Genomic DNA, 21,413 nt, shown 5'->3' with positions numbered 1-21,413 from the left:
AAGAGTTAATTAGACAGAAACAGAACACACTTCTAAGTTGAGCTGTTTGGTACCAATACCAAATAGTCTTGGCAGAAATTTAAAATAAATTCAGAGAAAAATAATTATTCTCAAACAGCAAGTGTTTTGGTCCCACCATTCAGGCACCACTTTAAGGTGGTTCTCCTTTAGTAAGCTCCCTTGAGATGAGAACATTTTCCAACTCAAATCTTCCCCAAGTTTTCATTAGAGAATAGGTTAGAATAATGAGCCTTTTAAGAATAAAGACATAGTAAGATGAAACAAAACCAGAAAAGAGCTTGTAAACACATTTTTATTTCCTTATCCTTTATACCAAACTTAGCTGTAGTCAGCTTATTTCTCTCAAAATTTGGCACAATTTCATCCACCGCCAAGAAAATATCTCTGTTTACATGTCCCATCTGTGGTTTTTTTCCCTGCCCTTCTCAGTAGTCCCCTGCAAATCTCTTTCCTGTATTCTCTCCTCAGCTTCACCCTCCTGCCACATCATCTGGAAGTCTCTCCTTATTAGACATGCAAGTTCATCTGCTATCCTGGGATTGATGCTCTCCTTCACAGGTCTCCAGCTCACTGCCACGTCACTTTTAAGAGAACACTGCATATGGGATAAGGACAGCTGAATGCAGGCACGGAAGGATGACTAGGAAAACCAAGGCTCACCTAGAGATAACACGAGGGATATCAAGGGCAAAAAGAGGAGCTTCTGTTGCTACATTGATAGTAAAAGGCTGAACAAGGAAAATGTGAGCTCATTGCTGAGTGGGGTGAGGGACTTTGTGACAGCAGATACAGATAGGTCTGAGGTACTAATTGCATTGTTTGTGTCATCCTTCTTCATCAACAAGTTCTCCCATCTGTCCTTAAAGAAAGCGTTAAAGGAGGATGAGAACTGGTAGCAGCCAATGAGGGTCATGTCTGGGATTACTTGAGTGAAGTCAACCTGTATATATCCGTGAGACCCAACAGTCTGCCTCCAAGGGTGCTGAGAGAAGTGGATGCTGTCCTTGATAAAGAAGGAAGGTAAAGATGAATAATCCTCTTAAAAAGGTACCTTAACCTACGTAGGAGCAAAGATTGTTCTGTTTTCTTTCTGCAAAGCGTTTCACCGGAATCATAGGGCAGATTCTCTATTGTTAGTGCATTGCAGAAGAAACCATCATACTCAGATTCAGAACTCCATTAAAGATGAAAATAAGGTTGAATATTGGCAATTTTGAACAATCCTATCTGTTTCCGTGGAAGAACAAAATGAGATAGAGTTATTATTTGTTGCTGTTATCTTTCTGTTTACCTTAGGTATGTCTACTGGTAACGGAAATTACAAAGACAGATAAAGGTATCACTGGTCTCAGAAGATGCAGTGTGGGTGCAGTGTTATACAACACGAAGTGGGCTAATTAGGTAGCTCAGGAGAAACCTGGAGAAACTGGGAACTCCGAGAAAGCAAAATCCTAGCACAGCTGCTCTCCCTCTATTGCTGAGGACTGCCACCCAGAACTAGCTCAGGTATCCCTTTGTAGAGCACACAGAGATAAACACTACTCTCTCGTTGCACACCATTAGCTCTTTGTTCCCAATTCATCCAGATAATGTACAGGTAAGCTGACATACATTCACACATTCAACATAAACATAACATAATTTTCAAATATTTTAGTAATATGTTGACATTAGCATGCCTAATTCTCTACAAGCAGTGATTAGTGGTAACTAATGTTATTGGTTATTGAATCTGTTATTGATCATTGTGACAGTTATTTGAAAAATGTTAAACATGTTGTTCACTGCAATAGGACAAACTTATTACAAATAGAGGTCCACAAAGGAACAGATATACAGCAAAAAATGGATAGTCTGTCACCAAAATCTTAGCGTATATTTTACAACCTGAATGGAGACCATTTACTGCTTACAAAATCAAAACTCCTTTTGAAGAAATCAGGATGCCATAGGAGTCTAAATAGTTTTAGGGGGTGGAAAAAGGATCTTTAATAAATGAAATTCAATTGAACCACAGAGCAATAATGTATATTCTGTAAGCATTCAAAAATTAAACCGATAAATGTAACTTTTACTCAATCTTATATTCTCTAGATTTAATTAAAAGCTGTGTGAATTTTGGAGTACAAGTGAGTGAAAGAACCACAAAAATTGACTTTGAGAATATGATAAATGTGTGCTGTACAGCTACCTGTTAGTTCCGTAAATCTAATTATGGCAGGAGATGGTCTGAATTCTTTGAGAACACATCTTCACTTGATAGAGTGGCACTCTCTCCCTCTCTCTTTCCTCTACTTGCTTTCTACTCTGTCAGATAGTAGGGAAATAATTTCAAAACTGAAAAATTTACAGCACAGAACAATATTGATAGCACACAACTGCTGCATGAGTGTGTAGTTAACCTTTGATATGTAGTCATAAAACAGAAAGTTGATATTATAGAGGATTAAGTTTTGGGCTGATTAAAGTCAATGGCAAACATCCTATTGGTCTCGAAGAGTCAGGGTTTTGACTGTGCATTCTATTTGGCATTTTAAGACCAATAGATAGATTTATAATGTCAGAAACCTTGGCTTCATCCTGGAAAAAATACAAAATATTGGGCGTGTTAGGTATAAATGAGTCCATTTGCAAGTCCTTTGATATAAAACCATTTCAAACTCCAATGGTCATTGCAGCTGCAGAATGACAACACTGAACCATATATACTGGATGTCTCTTTTTCAGTTAAGAAATCACTAAAGGTAAAATTTCAATCCATTCTAAACATGGCGTGGTGTATGTCAACAAGCTGAGGCCAACTGTAAATTCTTGTAACTGAAAAGCAACGACAAAAACTTTGCTTTAGTAATCAGTGACTACTGTGGCAGGAAGACTGTTTGAACTTATATTTTTAATGTTCTTGGAATACTAATGGACTTCAAAAGCTATTGCATAATTTCATTATGAGTGCAGCCACTTATGTCCTCTTAGGTCTTCAGTCTTCCACTAGTAACACCAGCACCACGTGCTAGCAGCAAAGAAGGTATCTATTCCACCTTTCAGAGGAGGAATATGTAAAAGAAGTTTGCGAATGGCTAACTTCTTCCCACCTCCAACTGCAACACTGTTTTGGAAGGGGCGTAGGGGAACAACAACTTTCGTGCTCTGACTTCTGTCCAAAGGCTGATGACTTTTTTGATTTCAAACCTTATCTTCTCATTCGTTTGTTAGTTCTTGCAAAAGCTTCATTTTTGGAAAGTGGTTGGGAAGAAGAATAGGAGTTATAGTACATTTACAAGGAAGTGACTGGGGATCAGTGATCTCAACAGTGTTGTTACCCAAAAGCAATTGACTGAGACCAGACATGACTGCAGTCAAGATCACTTACTCTGCATATGATTAACGTGTTTTAGTATTGACGGCATGTATGGCTTTAATGCTTGGGCAGACAGAGAAAGAGAAACCTGATGAAAGATGCCTTCCATCGGTCAGGAATGGCAAACAGCCACCGAAGAAAAGGAAGAGCTTAACATCTTACTGAAATAAACAGCTATTTATTAGCAACTGCAGTGCAGATGTTGACTTCTGGTAGAACAAAGAATGCATCTATATTCATCTGTGGAAAGGAAAAGCCTCAGTCTTATACAAACAAAAACCCTCCTTTTGTCCAAAAAGCAGGATTGGTTTTTTTTTGGTTTTGTTAGGGGAAACTAGACCAGACCTGACAGTCTGAGAGAGGCAACGCTGCCACAGCTCCATGCCCCCATGTCCAATGGGTAGTGAGGCTGAGCACACGTTCCGAGTACGCACATGTAGAGATACATGGAGTAGCGGTGTACACCACGTATATACAGGTCTGGCCACACAGATCAACACAACAGACTCACAGAACACAGACAACATGAACGGCTTCATCCTTCTCCCCTCTCCAGTGGGCCAGGATGGAGGTCTGCTAGTGGGAATAAGCATATGTATAATGTGTGTGGCCCCACATCTGGGTTCAGACACCCAATCTGCCCAGGTGCTGGCACCTGGACATACAAGCCTCTGAGGCTACATGCCTGCACACACACAGAGCCAGCTGGATCTCCCCTGGTCCCCAATAACCACCCCCCACCCCACCTCTGTAGTCTCACTCTTAAAGACCCACTCACTCCCTGGCTCCCAGACCACCTCACCTACTCCCCAGCTCACCTGGTTTGGTCTTTGCTGTTGCTCACACACCCATTTGCACACCCACACTTATTCCAGTGGCTGGCACCACGGATCCATGGGTCCCTGCGACCCAAGATCCAACTCCAGTTGCTGGCATTGACATCCACTCACTGGGGTCTCTGAAGCTGGTGGCACCACAGACACGCAGACCATCCAATCCGTGTTCTGGCTGCAATCACACCCCCAGACTCACACATACATGAGAGTCCCTCACCCAAAGAAAGAGTAAAAAGGGATTTTAAAGGACTAAAAGGAATTTTTAAAACAGCACTTTAAGTGAGCAGTTTTGGTGCTTTCAAGATTACCAACCGCTATTCTCCAATTATCAAGTCTCAAAAAGAACACTCATATACTGGAAAATACCAAAATGAACTGGACAGAACCATAATAAAGCTCAGTTTAAGTAGTATTTCACTTGGAATATAGAAAATGCCAGCATTTAGGATCCAGTATTTTTCCTGTACATTCAGAATTCTTAGAAAAAAAAGAGATATTTTCTAAGGAAGTTAATTACTGTTTACAAAAAGTTTAAAAAGAGTTTTGAAACAAATTTAGTCCCCAGAAGCCTGTACTTCCTTTTACTCCTACCCATTTTCTGTAGAAGAAATACCTAGTATGTGCATGTTCTTAATTGGAGCCTATTTGTGAGTTTGAGGACCAAGTCTGACAAAACAAATTGTGTATTGGGTAAATAAGAAACAACAATTTAGTAAATAATTTTAAAAGCATTTTTAGAATTTATTACATGACACAGGACTTCTGAGATGTCAGTTTCCTTCTGGACCAACAACTGGAAGCCAGGTAGGATACCCCAGAGCATCTATACGTAGGATATTGAACCGAGCCTTTATCTTATCTGTGGAAACCTCATTTTAGGTGAACTCAATCTGTCAGGATTTAGGGGAGAAGAAACCGAGTAGAGCGGAGCCTTGGTTCAAAACCTGCCTCATCCAGAAGTTCCCTTGCCAGTTCTCTTCATTCACCCTGTGGTGGTTCAACTTTCATCTCCAAAATTAAGATGGTATTTCCCATCCTAATAGTTTTGCTGTGAGCTTAAAATCCATTAATGTTAAAATGGTAAAGGCAGTAGTGTTTACAAAGAGGAAAATATCAGTTGAAAAGTACAGTTGAACAGTGTAATGTGTTTATGCCAATAAAATAAGGATGATTATTAATGTTGGCCATGACTAAAGCAAAACCTATTAAAATGAGTTGACTATTTATGAAAATATTTTTAGGTTTTTATGCCCAACTCTAATACTAAGAACCTCATTAAGACATTTAAACTTGAAGGAAAATGCCAGAGTGGCTGGATAAAATCCAGTTTTGTTAAACCAGGATTTCTTTTAATAACTATAGTCAAATAAGCTATTTCCTTCATGCTTTCTCTTAAATTCTTGTATTTTAACAAACCTAATATGCTTATAGTTACTTTCCTACATTCTATCCCTATCCTAATTGCAACTACTAATTTTGCTTTTCTTCAGTCATTAAGTAGGAAACCTGTTGACAGATTTAATAAGAATCCATGCTACTGAACTCAGTTTTCATCTCCCAATTATTCAGTATATCTGATAAAGATTACCCAATCTTCCTGACTCCAACACAGCCACCTGAGTTTTATTTCACCATAACTATTGTAATTTGCATTTCTATATAGTCAATCCCATTAGCCATCGTGCCTTTGTCCCTGTGTTATAGAGTCCTCTTTATTGAAAACTGAGATGAAGTATTCATTTAATTTTTGAGCCAGACCCATATTATCTTTTAGACAATACCCATTTTTAACACATTGCAACTCCACTTTTCCCCTGTTTCCTGGAAAACCTTTTTCACTTCTTGTAAGACCTTGCAAAGGAAATATCTCTGCTTGACTTTCAACAATTCTGAATTTATGAATAAGAATTCGTTGAGGTCCACCCTGTGAATAGTCTTATCCACCCACTGAGATATAGCCCTGCCATTTATTTACCAACAGTACCTTTTCTGTTACAAATCTAGTTGACAATGACTCTTTTTATTCAGTAACCTTAATCTTCCATTGGCTCTTGTTTATTATCCTCTCAATGCCACATGCTCTCCATTACATCTCAAACAGCAGGAACTTACAAATCATCTTTATCAGAGGCCAACTGAAAATAGCACAGGAGTCCCTTGTACCTGACTATTGTGAACATCTTTGGAGAATCAGCACTGTTTTCCACGCAGACACGTTCTGCTGCAACCTTTCTCCACTCTCTGATTTTGAGTACACCTTCTATGTGCCTGTTCACTACTTATTTTCCTTTAGCAGAATAAGACTTAAAAAATATATATCTCTAATAGCAGCGCTGTCCTTGAAACAATTTATGCAGGATTTCTAAAATGGAGGTGTCAAGAAAATTGGCAAGATGTACCACTTGCTGTTGGATACCACTAGCTACAAAAAAAGTACTTGCTGGAGTTATACCTATCGCAGATATAGAAAAAGGAGGAAGGCGGGCCAAGATGGTCCTGATTCTCTGCAGTAGCTTGGGCCTGTGAGGGGCAGGGACAACCTATGATCTAAGTGCTTTCATTCCCTGGTTGTGTAAAATCGGAACAAAAGCAGATCGGGGTCTGAAAGCATCTCTTATGCTGCTGTACAACAGGAGTAATTTCAATACAGCCAGATCAGATAGAGAAGCACAAAGGTTTTGCCGGCTAAATCAAGGATGCAGTAGCGAGTGGTAGACACACGGTACAGCCTCCTTGGAGCGAAGCTCTAAGCTGAAAGTGGGAGCAGGGGACAGGAGCTCTCCTCCTGTATAGGTCTTCCTTTAGACCGCTCACTTGAGTGTTATGAAACTCCAAGGTGAACCCCAAGACTGGGCATACTCAATACATAAAGGCTGCTTCCTAACCCTAGCCAATGGCTAGAATGTGCTCTTACACAGGGGCATACTCTTATTTTCTTTACAGAAACATACAAATGCACATCTCAGTGCCGTTAATATTCTTTTCATCTATATAAATGGTATGCTCTTTAAAGTTATCTTAAGTAGACTATATGTACTCTGTATACTTATGTCCTATACATTGAAGAAAATGTATAAATTCTTTGATGTTTTGCTACTAAAAGGGAGAAAAGCGCCTCAGTAGAACTGCCGTTTCCCTAGTGGAAATGTCAGACAAATCCCCCTCTGTTTCTTTTTCTCCTTCACTTTCTAATAATACACTGAGGAACTTTTTAAAAGAGCTGCATATTCATCATCACAAATGAAACTTCACATTTTTCTGGCTGTGGAGATGGTAATTATAGGTTTGCACTTCTAATTGAAGCATTGATGAACATGCCCCACACTGCAGCAAATATAAAATAATTGTTAGGCAGACTATGCGGTGTTCTGGGGGAAAAAAACCTAAAGAGCAATTGAAAGCAGCAGCATGAATCCTGATAATGACTACCCCAATGGCTTATTTCCTAGTATCATTTACTGCCAGGAGAAATTAAACTGGTGGGGGCAGGATATGTTTGCAGAAAATGACAAGCTTCTGGTTCTTCCTTAAATAACAATGCGCCTGATGCCTGAAGGCCGGTTTCAACCACCCTATTTGTAAGGCAGCACAACCACTCCTGAAGGTAAATCAAAAGGGGCAGAAGCAAATTACTTTTTTTTTTTTTTTCCCCTCTCTGGCAAAAGAGTTCCCAAAGAACCAAACCAAAAAAAAAATCAACAGAAAACTCAAACAGAACAGATTAATAACTTCCTACATCTCTTAGAAGGACAAATCCAAGTTTGCCACTTACAGCACAGAATGGAAAAAAAAAAAAAACAACCTTCGGTTCATGGTTGATTGCTCCCTTTCTCCCCTCCTTGTTCACTAATACCTAGCTGCTTTGTACTTGTGCCTCAGTCTGAGGCATTTGTTAGTGGCGCACTTGAAGCTGACAACAACAGAGAGATGGCACAACAAAACAACTCCCCCGGGGTTGTCTCAAGAGCAGCACTAGATCCACAAGTCATCTCGACCGAACATCTGCTTTGCACAGTTTAAATAAGGGCAATAGAGTCCATCAGTCTCTGAAGCTACTAATATTGAGGGTCTTTCCATCTATATAACTTAACGAGATAATTTATAACTTATGCAAAACTATGGCAGTTTACATCAGCGGAAATAAAAACTCTAGGCCTGGATTTTGTTTATTAGAAAGAAAAAGCTAAAAAGTTAGGAATGGTATATAGCTTACCAAACTTTTGTTTGCATTTCATCCAAGTCGTTTGGGTTAAAGATTACCATCTGTGTTGTCACAATGACATTTCAACCAGTTAAAAATTTATTTAGTTATTTATTTAGTAGGAAAATAAATGATCTCCATATTTCTGACTATTGCTCAATTTTGCAGTTTGTTTAAAACAAATGCAAAACTGGAAGAGTAACAGCCAGAGGGTGTTCTGCTGTAAGCTAATAAGAGTCAGATCAGAAATAGTTGTTATTCCAGATATTCAGCTCATGGTTATTGCTAGGAAGAAAAAAAAAAAAAAAAACGGTTAAAACTAATTACAGAGGAAAAAAAATTAAATACTTTTCACAGTAAGAATAACTAAAAGCATTTCAAATTATGGAGGGAAAAGGTAGGTACTATTTTCTGAACTTCTCCTATTGCAAAATAGAAGTTTATTTTTTTAATACTCTTCATACAAATTTTCATAAAAAAGAAACCTGGTTTTTAAGTGCCTTGAACCTGACAAACAATGAAATGAAAAACAAACAAACAAACCAGCCCACCCCAAAAAATCATGCAACAAGAAAGCCTTCTTAATAAAGAGAAGGAACTGAGAGACATACCTGACACTAAGCACGCTTTAGAGGATTCTCATTAAAGGCTCCTGTCTCACTGAAGGAACAACATCACAAAGCTCCAGGTAGCACTTTAAACCACTTAGATTGAACCTCCTGTGCTCAGCTGCTTGGCATTTCTGAACTAGCTAATTAATGCCAATATTTAGCACAGGAACAGGTGGGAAAACTAATGACTAATTTCTTCTCTCTTCCAGCTCAACAACCACCACTGTCTTTTAAAAATACAATTCTTACCACTGCCTGCTGATTCCATTTCTTCTCAACCTCGTTGCTCCACCATGGGGCTGCAATAAACGAACAGCTGGATGCAGCATTCTACTGCAAGTGGAACAGCTTTCTGCAACAAGTGCCTCGTCTTAATGTGCTCACATAGCCTCCCTCGGATGGGTCAAAAAACGTGAACTCTTCTAACAGGAAAGCCAGCAGCATGTGTGCTGCAAGTGGTACTAGTTCAGTTTGACTGCTGAGTCAGTCAAGCTTACTTACTAAACTAAGTAAGCTCCATCAGAAGAGGAAGGGAAAAGGAAGGTACGCATTTTTTGAAACTATGTTTTTCAGGCACACGTGACAAAAATGAAGGAAGGCAGGACAGATCATAAAATCTAGGCTTTTTATTCAGCAAATCAGTAATACGGGTATTCACTTAAGATGTTGGTAAGTACATGCAAATGTCTCCTCTGAATCAGCTGCAAGAGGAGTTAGTTTAGCCGTGCATGAATTAAAGCTCAACCTTTTCAACTTTTTGTCACTCCAGCTTCTTCAATCTGTCTCTATTAAGTACATTGGTGGTATTTCGCAATAGCATAATTTCCTTTTTCTGGTTGCATGATCTTGTCAGTAGTCACAGAAGTTTTGATCAGGCGGCTCTAGGTCTACAGCTTCTTCATCTTTAGTTCTGACATGCTCCAAAGTTTATATAAATACTATCTGAGCTAAAGAAAATTATTAACACTCTTACAAGAAACATATGGTCCTAGACCTTTCTCCAGTGATCGCACATAGGAAATGTTCCTAGGGTACTACCAACCCCTACTAATAGAAGAGGTAAGTGAACTTGCTTTCACCATAGTTAAGGGAGTGAAATTCATGCTGGGTAACTGTGGAGGGGCATTAGCTGTGCTTTGGCCTTGGGCTGATCAAGGTCTGGGTATTTTTGCTGGGACTTCTTTGCTCTTGAGAGGAAAATGCCAAGGTATTTTTGAATTCTTTTTCTGTTAGACCTAAGGGAAGCCATTGAAAAATTTCAAAAATGTTTTAACGACAGCAAAAACTGCTCAGCAAAATTGCCATACATTTGCAAATTGTTTTAGCTGCTAAAAAACCAAAACTTCTTGCAGCCTAATACCCTCACGGTAAAGCTCTGTACCAGGCTTTTGAACTGCATACGTGATAAAGTTTGGTACAACATAAATACGAATTTTAGCACTATCTAAGGCTGCAGCCAGGAAATCCTGAAATGGTAAGTGAAGTCTAACAAAAAGAAATTGTTGATTGATATGTTTGTTGCATGAGTCAGCTATGTGTTCAGTTCACACTGTCTTTGAAAGGAGTTAGGTCTTTCCTTACTTATATCCTTTTGGAAAGCTGAGCTTAATAGTTTTACAGCAACAAGCAGTGAGAATCTGGAGGGAATTAGTAAGTAATAATTACAAAAAAAATTACAAGGATTTCACTTCTTCAGATACCAAGAATTTGTGTGTGTTCAGCTACTCCTGCATTTAAACATCATGTAAAACAGATCAATTTTGAAGTCCTTCATATGTTGGCTTTAAATTACTGCAGCTGGGTGGGGAAAATAGGTTGAAGAGCTAGGTCTGAAGTAAGCCTTTGTTTAAAAATATCAGTTTAGTAAAAGCAGACTCTTTAACAGAAAATAAAAAGCATGAATCTACAGGAGTTCAATATTATGCAGAACAGGCTATTTAGGCAGGAAACAAAAGGGCAAAGTAGTGAACTTAATTCTGCACACGACAATTCCAAATTCATCCTTTTCCTCAGTGACCATTGTGTCCACATGCATAGATTTCCAGGGGTAAACTTTAGTAAGTGTTATATGATTGGTTAATTGTTCTAACATCCACTAACAGAAGTCCCTGCTAAAATCTGGCATAGCTTTGGTCTTTAAAAGTTTAATACAAAGCACCACATTGCTGCTGCGTAGAGTTCTAGTTCTGAAAGCTTGGTATTTATTGCCACTATTTTTTATTTGTTAACCTCAAGTGAAAAATGTCAAGGCTCAGTTGATTCCTTAGCTGCCATTAACCAATGGAAATGAGATGTATCACAGAGCAGAAAGATAACTGTCGCCTGCATACTTAGGACAGTAAAGATTGTATTTTTTTTTACCAGTCACTTAAAAATAAGAACGTTTGGGGAAAAAAAAAAAAACTTGTAAGATTCTATGAATATGATATATATCCATAGTATAGTATATATGTGCCATACAGAATAAGAATGAAAAAATTGAGCCCATTAAGGGCAAGTGTGCTGGACTTTTCCATTGTCTGTCAAAATAGTATTAGTTTTATTCTGACTGTGAAGCTGCCTCTTTAGAGATAGAGAACTCAGTCCACTGCATTGTAATTTCGTGTCTAGTCATAATAATTCAATATTAAAATCTGAAATGTGGCACTGAAAATAATTAATGACAATTTTTGAGACGTTTCATAGCCCAACCTTACAGTCAATATTCAGTCCCACCCTCAGTCCATGAACTATTTCATTCTGATTGGCTTTGTCCTTGAATAATTTTTTCATCATGAATTCCCAAGTTTCTTGAACCTTGTTTGTTATTTCTTATACAACATGCAAATTATGTGCAGTCACAATGCCATATTTCTCCCATTTGATATTAATTCTTTAGCTACTGGACTTTGGAATTGCATATCTCTCAAAATCCCCCTAATTCATCTGTACCTGCAGGCAAATACTGAAGGAAGCCGTGATATGAGGTCCTTTCCAGAATTTCTGTGTTATTATTTTTCCATAGTGTCACTCATATTTGCTGCTCTGTTCTGCTCCACTGCAATAATTAAAACATTTTAAAATGAATGGCAAATTTTTAGCAGAAAATTTGCCAAATATTATACACCCACACAAAAAAAAGAAAAATAAAGAGAGAAAAACCTAAAAATTTACTTAAAAATTTATGATGATATCCAATGCTCCAATGCTTGGGTTTTGATAGGATTTTTAAACATGCAGCCATAAATGACTGCATTCCAGAACAATAATTTTTCTTATTTGTAGGTAGCTCAAGTCAGTCACCTAAAAGCAGTTAAAGCAATTTAACGGAAACAATGACTAACTGCTTCAGAAACATAACAGTGGTGTAAATGATGACACTTCCTATATGGTGATTTTAATGACTGTCCAATGAGTGGATATAGTAAGTGATTAGAAGGGACGGTAACAATGCTTTCTTCCTTCTTGTTTGTTAGCTACAGTAGTAGTAATCCGCAATGAAGGACAGTCTCATCTGTAAAATGGGAAAGCAATTTACTATGAAACAGCACCAGCGTACCTAGTATCTGTGTGACACATGCAAGCAAAAGACAAAAGTACTTATGATGGAACAGAACTTCAGGTAGAGTATCTAGATCTCATCAGAACATAAACTAATACATTTAACTTTGTAAAATAACAGGAAATTCAGAGACATCAGAGAAACAGGTTTCTCTATCTCCCACATATCCTTACAGAACTTTTTCTAGGGTTGCACTCAGGTGGCAAAAAGCTGCACAGACCCCTCTAGGACTTCCAGAAGTGTGTTTCTTTCCAGCACTTTGGAAGTGTGACTCCTTTTCCTCGCAGAGCTCCCCTCCACCCAAGGAGCTTTCTCTCCTACTTTGCCAGAAGGTGCACCCTCCATGCAGAGGTCCACTTACCAAGAAAGCGTTCAGGGTACATTTACCCTGAGCATTAATCCTATTTATCTTATTTAATATTCATCCCATTATATATATAAGTTATCCTATTTGTATATTGCATCCTATTGATCTTATTTATAAGCTCCAATTAAGAGATTAAACCCAACAAATTAAATACCACAGTTGAAAGGATAACACTTTATTACCTTTTCAACCTGACTAAGCCTCCTCCCGTTTATTCGGGTAAATCCAACTAGAAGTGGTAGCATGTTCCAACATGCCATGGTATCTACCAGTCAACAGAGTAATAAAGGATGGTGCCAAGTACAAAATTAAACTCTGATTATACTTTTATCAATATGCTTAGTTGGAAAGGATGCATTTTATTTTGTAGTTAAATAGCATTCTCTATAATAGGCGTATGTATAGTTTTATATTATGAACAGAATCTGGCTTATTAATCTTGAACTGTCACTTCCCATGTGACTGATAAGTTAAGGGTCTGAATTTATGTGGCTTATTATTGGGAGAACCAGCTTGGAAAAGTCTGCAGATGAAGATGGTCGTTCCATAGCAATTCTGTGATTATTATCTGCCAAACCATCCATCCTCTGCAAATAATGTTAACAGAGCATGCCAGATCAGAGCTCTACAGAAGCTGCCAGTTCTATTTTGTGGTAACATTTGAGACTTTGACATTTGTTTAGTTACAGACTAGAATTAAAAAAAAAAAAAAAAAAAAAGATTTAAAAAGTATTTAACCGAAAATTAAATCTCAATTTGTAGATTTCATCATGAGATTTTCCACTCGGTAAGAACATTTATATCTCCTTATGGTTAGAGCACAGGCTTCAGACAGATTCATAGTCATGACATTTGGGTGCTGATTCAGGGGCAATTTTCCACATCTCAATTTATGCTGACAAGAGTGGTAATGTAAGTCAAGATCTCCCATGTTGCACAACACAACCTTTTCCATGAAGTTGCAGAGCACTTAAGCGTGTTGTGTTGTTTCAGCAAAGTCAGACTTCTCAGCAAAAGCAAAAAATCACTGAAGCTAGAACCCTTAGACAATGATCTCACTGCACATTTAGATGACATTTTAACCAGAAGCGCTTAACAGTTCTCTCATACTATTTCAGCTGTGTGGAGATATACTTATTATTCACTTGAAATTTAGCTCAAACGCTAGAACTTAATAAATAATGTTACATTTTCCTTCTCTTCCTGTACAACCATTTTTATTGCCTCCAGTACAGGAACAAAAACAGCACAGCCCTTGAGTTGATGACTCCTGATATGTAGATGATTTCTTCAGAGTAACAGGCATCAATTAGAGCATCATTCCAGTTGATCCAACTTGCAGTAGAAATTTGAGATGACACGGATCAGCCCTACTATTCATGGAGCAACATTACTGTTAATTTCTTGCAGAGTGGGAGTAGATGAGTCAAAAGCATTTTGAGTGCAGATGACTGCATATTGAGCTGTAAACATAGCTTAATTTTACCTTTAGCAGTCATTTTCCCCCATTTGCTTTGTTAGACTTAAAGTTGCCAAAGATCAGAGCTTATGGAACAACAATACACGCTTCGATAAAACCTTTCTTTAAGGGACAGCTTCTTTTATATTAGACTAATCAGATTCTTAAGATAAGACAATCCCTAGATGGAGCAGAAGGCAGTGATGGTAAGATCACAGAAGAGTTTGGGTTGTGGAGGAGTCTGCTGTCAATGGGGAAACAGGCAACTTAATTACTTGTTAGTGATCTAAAGGAAAAAATTATGCTAAACAAATTACATAAATAAACAAAACAAATTGAAAAGCCTTCACTAACTATTAAGGAAAGATAAAACGTATTTCAGCTGAGCATTCAACCACAGAGTAGCAAGAACAGCTTTGATTATGATAATAGCAGAAACAAATTCATGAGCAAGACCTATCAATGTAGCTGCTAAAAGCTACTGTATGCTTTGCCAAATTAAAAAAGTACAAGTTTTTTTTTATGAATATCCTACTGCAACAAATTCTTTTAAAATTCCCTTTTAAATATGTTGTCTTTCGTTTTGCAAGCTATAGATGAATCATAGGTTTATGAAGTTAGCAGGAAAGTTTTCTTTTTGTTAGGTTATTTTAAAACTGAATATTATGGAGTTCCATGGAATTTCTTCTACTTTGTTTAAAACAGCCACTGACACAAACAATTGACCATACAATTATATCTCATGTAACAATTACCATATTACTAACTATTAATAACTTTTTCTTGGAAGCTGAAGAATGTGAAAGAAAGGTAGGATTTTCTGTCTCTGATTAGAGAGCAGAACTGTCAGAGCAGTTATTTTGCTTCTCAAGTTACATGATTTAATAAGCTTTACAGGAAAAGAAGTCCCCTTAACATGCACAGAGTGAATTATTGGCTAGTATTTATGTTGGTAGGTGAAAAAGTTCTGACCCATGCAATAATCAGGTGGCAATTTAGAGCTGAGATAATTCTGTCATTGGAAAGTCTTGCTATTGACCAAAAGATCATCTATTCTAAAAAGTACAAGAAAGAGACGAAACCATTGTAAATACACATCAGTGTGAATCTTGTTTTAAGAATACCAGGTCTTCTGGATGTGTTGTTTATTTGCTAAACATTCTTCATTCATCATTCACAACATGCTATTAGGCTTAATGCATAGTTTACCGACTCAAATTATCTTTAAATATAAGAAAGTAACGTTTCTGAGATTTCTTGTGGTGCTTAAAGTTTTTGCAGTGTTGATCCAGACTGAAATCTGCAGGGCCAGTGTTTCTAACTGAACCACCTCACTACTAACAGATAAGTACTGATGTCTTGGAGCATTAAATAGAGTCATCATGTGATGGTATGACAGTGTGAATTGCAATAAGAAAAAAGTCACAAAAGGGTACAAATATTTACTATGAATAAGATTTTTATTTAGTCTTAGGGTCCTTCTGCTATCATGGTGAGAGTCTGAAAGAAGTTTGACAAATTCTGAGTTCCCAGAACCTCTCAACATATCTATATTTTGAGATTTGTTAACATTTATTCAGATAAGACCTTCAGAGATCCCTTTTGTCTTGAAGTCTCTACCTCAGTAGTGCATGGGCTGACCAGGATTTCCTTCCCTGCTATATTTCCCATGATCCAAATATTACAACTGAAGTGATGTTGGTGTTGCTACCAGAAAACTGCTTTAGCCTTGTGCACAGCCTGCTACGCTCAAATAGAGTTAAAGAGAGTGTGACCGGAATACAGGCAGGTGAGGACTCATAAAAATGCAGGCTTCCACCCTGTGTGTTGTAACAAAGTATTGTAGAATAACTATCATGAACTTTGGCATCATGTATAATTTTACATCTCGACGACCTCGTTTTCCAGGAGGAAGGACCTCATATCATTATGCATAACTCATCAGTTTTGAAACCAGCTGTAGAAGAGAAACCTGGAGTAACGAGGGCAGGAAGGACTACAGGGATTCAAGAGTTAGTACATTGGTGAAAATGCAGCTAAATATGCCTGCAGGCAGTGGCAGCTCTAATGCTTTTGTGGGACTGAATTAAAACTCAGAAGCAAAGGATATAAAGTTCTGGTGGGGTTAATTCCCAAGTGAGACCTCCTCCTGCCTGCAGTGCATAAAGAGACAGAAAAGGTGGCCAAAACATTGTGAAAAGTAAATGTTCATCCTTTAGCTAATTTTTCATAGCAGGATGAAAGCATCAAGGTAACTAAACAGCGGTGTCAAAGGACACAAAGTATACGAGCCAGTCCTCAGATTCATAAATATGATTTCCCAAGTACTTCTTGACTTCTGCTCCTCTTCAAATCTGTGCAGTTATATCTCCCTTTGAAAAAAAACAAAGTATAATACCGTCCCAGCTGTTTAGAAGGAAATTCCATTTACCATATCCTTGTAGTTAGAAGACACAAGTCCTGTCCCTGACTTGCTTGCTTCCTGCTGTCTCACTTTGAGCCTCACATACTGCTCCGGAGTGAGGATAATGCATGTGACTGGGTAACACAAAGCAGTCTTCCTTGGTATGAACTTCTTTCAATTATTTTTCCAAAAAGAGCTGAGTCACCAAAGAAAAGACAAATGCCACACCAAGAATGTCTTTGAACTAGAGTCAAGTTAATAACTACTGGAAAAACACTTAGGTAAAGCAGACCTTTCTGTAATTTAGTAATTAATTATTATTTTGAATCCGACCGTTGTATTCAAACCATCAGTTTTGTGCATTAAGATAAAGGAGGGAGTAGAAGTGTATACCCAGGGTGAATCCAGTTGAGTGTTCCTAATACAGTCAGGAACTGTATTGTTTGGAATAAACTGGGTTAATATACTGTTCCATATTTCTGCTCCAGAAAAAATATTTTCATAGGCAATCTTGCCTTTGCAGCCAATACAGTCTTCCCACTGGCTGAGCCCAAATGATCTCTACTCTTGCCCTTTTAACTCCTCATTTTATGGCTAACACTGACAACAGGTCAGAGAGAACAAGGCTAAATACAGTAGTAGTAGCTTATGCCTTCCTGACAGCCACAAGGCCTGTGTACTTAACCAGAAGGACAAAAGAAATTGTAATTTATTTTTGTGCTAGCCGAATTCTGAGCAGTTGCAGTGTTGAAATTATTTAATGGCTTTGGATTAGCCACATCCCATCCCGTCTGAGCCTTGCTCCTTATCTCTAATGTCAAGGGCTGTGAGTGGGAACAGTGCTTGTACGAGAGGCCCAGTAGCAGACCTCTCTTGCGTATAACAAATATCAGCTTTGCAGCCTTTTTGTATGTTAGCAGTACTTTGAATGGGAATGCTAGTGCTAGGAAAATAATCAGCCCTTAAATATTTATTAAACCTTATTCAGATGCCTTCAATACATGTTGTATATTTTATTTAGATGTATTTTAGCACTGTAACCTCTCTCTGCAGCCTTAGCATTTCAATTCTTCATGTAATTCAATATCCAGTGAAGCCTCACCTTCTTGGTAGGTTGCCACAGGTTGCCAGGTTTGTTTGTAACATCTTAGACTATTCCAGAGGAATAGACACAGGTGGGATTAGGGAAAGGCTTTTTCTCCCTTTTCCCAAAATAAAAGTACATTTTGTTGATCGCATGCTGTAAGTAGGCACTTTAGGGCCAAGCAATGGTTTCAGTAGAAAAATAGACAGAAAGGCAGAAGATCAAGAGAAGCTCAATTAAAAATGAATACCTGTTCTTCTGTTAAGATCACTGTCACTGATATGACAATCAAAAAACACCCACGTTGTCAGTGGTGGATAAGAGCTGGAAAAAACTCATACAATCTGTTACTCATGGCACAATGTCCACTTTTCCTCCCACTTCATCTTTTTCATTAAACAAGTCACCAGAAGACCTAAACTCTAGATGTGAAGAAAGAGGTTTTTGAGGCCTTGAAAGTAGGGGATTGGTAGAGAATTGCAAATTCAGGATTTTTTTTCATCTGAAAAAGACCATTTTGCATATCCAACAGAAGAGTCACGGTTCCTATTTTTTTATTTTTATTTTAAATTTTTGGTTTGCTGAGAAAGAGCTCTTACAGTCTGATGTGCTAAAATTCAAGAACCACTAGAATCCGTTCCAGGAGCACGAATGATTATGGTTGTACTGCACTGAATCTTTTCTCAGACGCATAGACGATGCAGCTCGGTATCATGTGATAAGCATCAATTGTTCCGGGGAAGGACATTAGAGGAGAGATGGCAAATAAACCCTCTAACAGAGGGGATGGGGGAAGGAAGGGATTACCAAATATTCAGATCATGGCAGTATATAGTCTAGGAGTATGTAACCTTTGCTTATAATTCTGTCTTATTTCTTCTCTTTTCTATGTAATTATGGATACTCTGGCCATCTGTAGGAACAATTTCTGAGTTTTTTCAGTTTTGTCTTTGAAATTCTTGTGCAAGTGTGTTTTTCTGTCTAATGCTGAGCTGTATCAACACAAATGTCCTGTTAACATTTGAATCGATCACTTTTGTCAGCCATTCCCTGTTTGTCATGCTACGCACACCACTCGGAGGAAGTGCTCAGGGCCAGGTTAGACAACTGCCCATGCCTTTATATCTGCAGGTGTGCCTTCATAGCTAGTTTTGACTACTAATAGCTGCTGTTCCCAAGAAGTTTTTGAAATACCTTTGTCATCAGTCTGCTTAAAGCAATCTCTAATTCCCACTTGAAGATGCCTCGGTGACTTTCCTGCAATGGCTTTGATGTAGCCTGCTGCAAGGTCAGATGGGAAGTGCAGGCAGACTCAGGTGTAGGCTTAATTTACTCTGCCAAGAGCAGATATAGGTGTCACATTCTGGGCCATGTACTGTAGGCAGCTTGGGCTACAGAAGACTCCCCAAATCCAGCCAAGCAAAGCAGAACCACCTGCCCTTACTGTCTAGACCCTTCAATAGATCAATGGAGGGTATATTTTTGTCATTTTTCCTCTACTTCAGATTACTCATTGCCAGTCTAAGGAAACCAATGCCAATGATAAACTCTTCCTTTTCTGCATTAAAAAAGAAAAAAGAACAAGTTTTTGAAATTTTCTGTGTAGATAATATTAGTGATTTTCAGAAAACCTTTCCTTCATTGCTCCATCAATCTACATCAAAAGTTGCTGTGATTTATGGTCAGGAAGAACAGAATAGGGTTTGGCATAAGTCACTTAAGCTCAGGCTTTGAAAAATGAGATTTTGTAAATCCTAAACCTTTTCATTGTATTTTGTGTGAAACCAATAAAAATACTTCCTTTTTAATAATAAAATATATAAAATAACTTGTGAAAACTATATGCTATGAAAACAGCCATGCTTGAAAAGTGTAGTTAGTCGTGACAGAAACAAGATTTTAAAAAGCTCTTTCAATGCATGTACCTTTTTTCACTTTTCCAAACTACGTATTTATTATCAGTTTTACTGAGCCAGGAATAAAAAGAACAAAATATTATGACTGCATTTGGACAGAAAGTCTCATTATGCTGCTTACTAAAATGTTGGACTTGGACTCCACACCCAATTTGCTACATATGTTAAAAAATAACACTAAATGGGAGAGGTATTTTTTTCTCCCTTTCCATCTCCCTCCAAGTATGAAGTATTTTAATTTAAAGCTGACTCAGAACTTACATGCATTACAGCACTAACAAGACAAAATAATCATTTTCATAGCTACGGAAAAAAAAATCAAATGGGAAATGCTTTATGTATCTCTCTTCAAAGTGTGACTGCTAAGTACAAATCTAATTAGGTGAATGCTTTTAAGACCCCTAGTAAAAAATGAGCCACCACCAGAGAAAAATCCCTAAGAAAATCATAAACAGGGAGGAGGGATGATTTTGAAATAAAGAATCAACTGAAAATCTGTTTCTTGAGCAATGGAAAGCAAAACACAAAAACAAACAAAAAAATCTTCAGTAGCTGTTGTAACTGGAAGGAAACAAAATTTCATAAAGCTGAAGCGCTTCAGTGCCATCTAAAAAGGAGATCTGATATAATATAGCCTGAGATAAGCTCCCTAAAAGGGAATGAAACATTCTCTAAACAAAGAAGTAAGTAGTAGGTTAGTCTGAGTATATACAAATATTTGTGTATGAAACACTGACTTCTTACAAGTAATATCAATACTTTGCAAATTACAGAAGGTAGTTGGCCTGACAATCTTTCAGATTATTTTTAAAAGATGATCTTTAAAAGATATATGCGTCAGACCACAGAAGTCCTTTTCTTACCACAGACAAAGTTACAAGGGTATGTGTGGTTTTAATAGATACATCCGGTTTGTGTGGCTATCGAAGAGATATTCTTACAGCTGTCTGCCACTACGGTGAGGTCAGAAGGGTTAAACTTCTCGGGTAATTACTAATACTGGCAAGGAATTCATTTGCATGGAGAGAAGTGAGTATTGATGCCAAATGTTACGTAGTCCCAAGCAACCCAGACTGAGAAGAGCAGCCCCGTAGAAAGCGTTGGGAACACTCCTGGGAAAAGTCAGTAAAATGAAATGAATGTGTTTATAAAATGTGCCTCCCACAGATTTGTTTACCTTGCTCTACATTTACCATTTTTTTCACCTGTTGTGAAAGGGCAGCTATGTGAGATTATAGAAGTGGGTTGTGTAGCTGAAGAGTGCCTGAGTAGCTTTTACATTTCTGTATTTCTTGCCAGAAGGTCAGCTTTTGGAAAACCCTTTCAGAAACATCCAAAGAAATAAGAATATATTGAGACCATACTACATGTCCAAGTGGAAACAGAGATATGACTTCTGTTTTAGGCTGAAAGGATCAAGCAGAACTTGGAACAAAGATTCACCTCATGATTTAGCAGGTCTGGCACTTTTTTTTTTTCCACATCTACAAGTTCAAAACACAATGCCTGGGGAAATATTTTCTAAAGGATATTTTCTTTTCAAAATCAAATTGAAACAAGTCTGATCATTAGAATTAATCAGAAATCTCCCATCATTTTTTATAAAAACAAGAAT

This window comes from Vanellus vanellus (assembly GCF_965231255.1).
Source record: "Vanellus vanellus genome assembly, chromosome: 1".
In the NCBI taxonomy this organism is placed as follows: Eukaryota; Metazoa; Chordata; class Aves; order Charadriiformes; family Charadriidae; genus Vanellus; species Vanellus vanellus.
This window is presented reverse-complemented; position numbering follows the sequence as displayed.